This window comes from Sinohyriopsis cumingii, unplaced genomic scaffold (genome assembly GCF_028554795.1).
Source record: "Sinohyriopsis cumingii isolate HCF-2022 unplaced genomic scaffold, ASM2855479v2 utg001527l, whole genome shotgun sequence".
Taxonomy (NCBI): domain Eukaryota; kingdom Metazoa; phylum Mollusca; class Bivalvia; order Unionida; family Unionidae; genus Sinohyriopsis; species Sinohyriopsis cumingii.
In genome coordinates this window covers 1459267-1465467 of record NW_028316012.1, presented here as the reverse complement: position 1 = coordinate 1465467, position 6201 = coordinate 1459267, and the positions used below count along the sequence as shown (strand labels likewise).

Here is a 6201-nt window from a genome sequence, read left to right as displayed (position 1 = left end):
CACTGGTTCTTCAGGGTTTTACCCAGATTCTTCCCCCAACAGTTATACTGGCCGCCATGTATAGCCTATCATTTGCTGGAAAATGCCATTAAACTCACAAAGCACATTAAACCTGATTGATGTTTAAATTTATATATATATATATATATATATATATATATATATATATATATATATATATATATATATAAAAATATATATATATATATATATATATATATATATATATATATATATATATATATATATAGAGAGAGAGAGAGAGAGAGAGAGAGAGAGAGAGAGAGTATCATTATATGTTTTCAACGATACGCCATTTCCCGTACAAAAATAATTCTACAGATATATCAAACTTTACAAAGTGCATATTTATTTCGATGTCTTTAAGCGTACGCAATACCGTTAGAGACCACACACAAAGACGGACAGAAAATGCACATAATCGACCGCAATATATTAATATAAGAGTAACTATACTGACACAAAGCTTTAAATCAGACTTGTAATTTTGATATTAAAAAAAAATATGTCTTCAGGCAAAGTATCAGCACTACATGCCTCAACGACGACAAATGTCACAATTTATTGGCAAGAATGGTTTCAGTTTGGGTTTTACAAGCGAAAATTAAAATAAATGTAGCAAACGAATGCAAATGCCACTTCGTGGCATTTACTTGTGTTTGCGATCTTAGGTATGCCATAAGGTCAACACGTGGAATATAATTATTTCCATTGTTCAACATACAACCTTTATCCTTTTTGTAACATTCAGAGGGTAATATGGAGTGAAATATACAATGTTACTCCCCTGTACGCAAAAGTTTCTTCTTTTCGACGTTTTACTTATCTATTTTCCTGTATGATCCAGCATTTGTATCAGATATGTTTTATTTTTATGTATTGGGTTATGATTTCTATTGTGTGTGCATCCTATGTATTTATGTATACATTGTGTTGTGAGAGTGTACGCCTATAGTTGTATGGCATACAACTGCATTTTCACGAGCATGATATTTCTAATTGTGACCAATATGCAATTCAAGTGAAATATGTCGAAGTCGACGTTATATAATGGTACATTTCCCACTGTATCACCTTAATACATATCACCAAAACAAATAAACAAATTGAAAATGAACCTGATATCTTTTACGCTGCTTTCATTATTATCAATTTATTTTGACTGTCGTATTCGAAATGACATTTGACTGCACAAAGATTATTTTGGTTTTCAAACTAAATACAGTGATATCGTACCTTTCGTTAAAATATACGGTCTGCCATCATATAATGTTCTATTTCTGTACTAAATTTGGCAATACTTCGTACCATAAAAAATTTAATTTTGTATAGCAAAAGAAAGTAAGCAGATATAACAAATGTATCAGCATCATCTAATGTTTTCTACTCATGTTGACGAATGTCTTCATTTCCGGAAGGAAAATAAAAGTCGACTATGCATATAGTCACGACTGTATCACTATTTTTCTCCTTGTCTGAAGTACCCTTTGCTTCCATGAATTTTAGGGGTCCGGTCAAAGGGATGCTTAGAGGAACTGCATCTGCATTCCAGCATGCTTGGAAGGACAAGGCAAGTGCCGCCTGAATCACCACATTTGCCACGCATGTCCCCCTTGTCATAACAACGGCCAAACCGATACCAGCACTGCCGTCCGTCCGTCTCAGCTATGATAATACTCAGTGTTACACAAACGAGGACAGTCACGAAAGTGGACATCATGTTGACTGGGATCTGAAATGGACATATTTATTAGAAAAATCAGTAAATTCAAATTCGTCATTGCGATTCCTCTCAGCTGATGTAAACCTCATGATGTTTTAGCTTCTCGGAAGAGAACCAACATTTACGATCAGTCAATAAATATACATTTTGATGTATCTACTAGTTTTGAAGAACAAAGAAAACACTGTTTGATAGGTAATTACGTGAAACTACAAGGATTTTTTAACAAGACTCCACACCAGTCGCTGTGAAGGAGAATATTTGGAAAATCCACTTTATATGCATTGTTGGGTCAATCGCTCTGAATAAATAAGTTATGCATTAGGAAAGAAGGATATGACTTTTCTCTCTAATCGGAAAATAACTCCAATGTAATTGGATATATTGCTTGTTTTAACATCTTTATTGTGTTATCATGTCTTTGTCCTCTAAGGTAAGGTGTTTTACCTTCTTTTCAAATGTTTTTATTTGCTATCTTATACACGGTGTTTGAACGATTTTATAAAATAATTATCATTCTCGGACAAATCAAGAAAGGCACACGATATGACGTGATCAATATGAATGCCGTCATCAATATCAATGTCGATATCATTGACACCATCAGGCTTTGCCATCTTCGGTTGAAGTCAACATATTGTACACCTAATATTTTCAATGCAGTGTCTGACGTGATGCCTCTTAACGTTACATGTTTTCATACGTTTTTACCATGACATACCTCAATATCAAAACAATGGCTGACAGCCGCCATCTTGTTACCCCCCGGTAGAATAATTCCGAAAAATATTTGTTCTCTATGCAAAAGATTTGCTCGCCTTTCCTTCGATGTAGTCTCACAGGTTTCAATCCTATCAAACATCTTTCTTATACTTCTTCTTACCTACTATTCAAATTTGCTATGTAAATAAATGGTCAAATAAATGTTCATTGATATTGTTGATTATACTCAGCATATTTCGTATGCTTGTTGGGCGAAAAGAAAATAGAGTTTGATCTTCTCCTCTCTAAAGTTGATCGATTTACAATCGGTAGGTCTAGCAGTACCTCAAGTCTCTTTATACGACACTGTTTCCAATTCAGGGACATGTTATACCCAACGAATGAGTTAAAAACACCGTTACAAACAGCCGCACACTGGAGGTATTCTTTTTGTGTGCGTGTGTGTGTGTATATATATATATATATATATATATATATATATATATATATATATATACATAGTTAGTCAGCTTGAAGGCAATCGTGTCACCGCCTTGCAGCTAACAAATATGAAATGAAGGTAGCAGTTATAACAATCGAGACAATAAGTTATCTAGTGCATTTTAGATAAAATCTAAATAAAAAATGGCCACCATAATAAATATGGTAATGAATCTATTTCAGTAATTTGTGAAATATTCATTTAAAAATCTATCAGAAGGATAAAACAAAATCCTTGGTTCCATGCAAATTTATATATAAATTTCTGATATACATACATACATATATATATATATATATATATATATATATATATGTGTGTGTGTGTGTGTGTGTGTGTCCGTGTGTGTTTGTATATATATATATATATATATATATATATATATATATATATATATATATATATATATATATATATTTATAAAGTGATATTTTCATATATTAATCTTGAATCAACTGACACAAGTTCATAGCGGACAGAATTATTGCATCAATTGTTTAAAAATACAGGTGTAATGGGAAAATATATCCCACCTCGATTACATATTTAGTGAGAAAAATCTTGTTTGAATTAGTAGTTAAAGCTTGTACAAACATGCTGACAACCCAATGTTAATAAATGATACGTGTTTTGTTGCTTGCAGAAAATAAAATTCATGAACATCCGAATGTTTGATTCAAAATGTAATTTGTAACCAGGTCTAAAAAGGTAACTGTTTTTTTCATTCATTATAGCAACGTAAATGATATATCTTAAGACTGTAAAACAATTTGCATGTGTTACAAGTATAATCAGTTGTTAATGGATTCTAGCATGTATATAAGATATTCTTTCTTCTTGAAACTGTAAAATATACAATATCTGCAATATTTTAATTCCTTTGAAAATTACTTTTCAAATCAAACTTTTTTCAATATTTGTACCAGAGAGACAGAGAGACAGACAAAGAGAGAAAGCGTACTCTTACAATTATCTGTTTATCTTTGTAGGTTCCCTTCGACAAGCAGTCAGTGATAGTTTAAAACAACAGACTCGATATACTTATAATAAATACACTGACACAACACTAATTATCTAATTACACTTGCTTTGGGGCTGTTTGTTTCATTTAAAAGCTCAGTCATACGTTAATTATCCCATCATTTTTTTTTGAGTTTTCATCACTGCGGAGAGACAGAGAGAGAGAGAGCATCGGCTATCATCTGTAAATGATTTTCTTAAGCATAAGAGACTCCGGGTGTAAGCATTTATCTTATTATCTTTGCTTCAGTCCTGATATTTCAGTTTGCCTCTAAATAAGAAATTATAGAATGAAGTTATCTGCCAATCAAAGCTCTATGAGGAATATGAATTCAGACCGCACAAAGGAATGTTAAATACCGCTTAATTGCAGTGGCCCTATTATACAAATATGTCCAGATTCCAAATTTGGCAGCAGGCAGGAAAATAGCAAAGTTCTCAGTTAAATATTAGTATGGCCGTTCGATAAATATAGTTCAAGGGAAATGTGATATTATGTGCAAATAAAGGGTAAACGTTGTATTATCTGCAATATTTCTCAAGGATTGAACTCGTTCATTATATTTATTTATTGTTTTGATTTTCAATGTATGAATCAAAATAGCAAAGAAGCTAGTCAAGCCGTACAATTTAATTATACATCTGTAAAAAAAAATGTGGAAACTATAAGAAATTCTACTAGATAGCTACTTTCTAACCGCTGAATTATTTCCCTCTTATTTCTTTAACTGTGCACGAACACATGGAAATCATTATATGTAGTCTATATGCAATCAATCGTGAAACGTCTAGCAGTTTCATGGCAACCTGCCAAAAATGTACCCTGATAGAATAATTAAGCCATTTTAACCAAATAAAATCCTTTGTGAATCATACACAAATAGCTAAAAAGCAAACAATTTTTATAAATTCGTATAGGAATGTAGTAATGCATCCATATAACAAAATTTAAGAGTATTGCGAACCACAGAAGTAAACAACTTACCTTCCTTATAAACAACGGTTTTGTGTGTGTGTGTGTGTGTGTCTGTGTGTGTGTCTCTGTGTGTGTCCGTGTGTGCATGTTTGTGTGTGAAAATGGAACATAATTAACAGAAACATATTCTTACACATCACTGCAGAGACACAGAAGACAGGGAAGAAATAAAGATTATAATTTACTTAATTGAATTGCGATGTAATAAACAAAACTAATTGTTTTTGATCAAATTGATGGCAAATCTCTATAAAAGGCAAAGGAAGAGTTCCTGTGATAAAAATAAATAATGTTTCCTTAGAGAACATCACTGTTGGTTTTCAGAAATTCAGACATGAATAACTTCAGGATATGGCCAATCAAGGGAGCGCATATAAATCAAAATTACTTATTAAATATAATTTGACCACCAGCATCAATGGAGATATGTGTGTCTGTCTGTATGTATGTTAGTCTGATAAAGCAAACTTTCAAATCTGTCTTGATATTGATTGTTCTCACCGGTTTATTAAAGAGTGATATTTAGCTGCGGGAAAACCTTCGTAAACCTGCGTACAGTTCAGACAAATACCAGTATTTGGTAACGTCCGTATATGTCGCGAAATTCAAAATGGTCACGGAAAGATGGTTGAGTTATGACGCGTGGATTTACAAGTCACCAAACATGGTTTAATCGGAAAATCTTATTTACATATCGCCAAAAGAACCTTTCAGCCGACGGTGGCTCAACAGCCTGAGAAATAAAGTAAGTGCATAAAATTTACTCCAAAGTGTGCAGACAAAATTGTTTGCAGAGTTTTGCAGGTTTTTTAAGAATAGGCACTATCAGACCCCAAATAACCAGGTGTGTGTCTAATTTATCACCCTCTATGGGGGGTGGGGTGGAGATTTGCAGTTGGAAAACTCGTTAAATAACAATGGTTTGACTTGTTGTTTCTAAAAATCCGCTTGAGTAGGTGTAAAAGTGAAATTCTAGAAACAGAGAGGGAGGGGCAGTCTTGGTCAGGAATGTGCAACGTCCTCCAGAGCGCGGGCCCGATAATGGTATTTGAAGCCATGCCATATGATGTACTTGTAACCGAATAAAACCAGGTCACAGGTAGTAGCTTATACACGTCTGATCTAGGTCGTTTGGACCAATGTTAGCTCCCGGCGCTCTGTTCCCGCGTGACTCTTGTTACACTATAGCATTATGGGTCGTAGATACTGTTTTTATGGCACCATTTTTGCACACCTAGCTACGTGCTTCAATGTCCT

The 6201-nt window shown here is 33.4% G+C and overlaps 1 long non-coding RNA gene across 1 annotated transcript; it reads right to left on the bottom strand.

Annotated features, from left to right (window-relative positions):
- Positions 1–347: 347 nt before the first annotated feature.
- Positions 348–4042, bottom strand: LOC149772004 (uncharacterized). The gene is made up of 2 exons (XR_016418054.1): positions 3916–4042; positions 348–1753 (listed from the first exon to the last, which is right to left on the bottom strand). It is a non-coding gene; the product is annotated as an uncharacterized LOC149772004 (long non-coding RNA).
- Positions 4043–6201: the final 2159 nt, after the last annotated feature.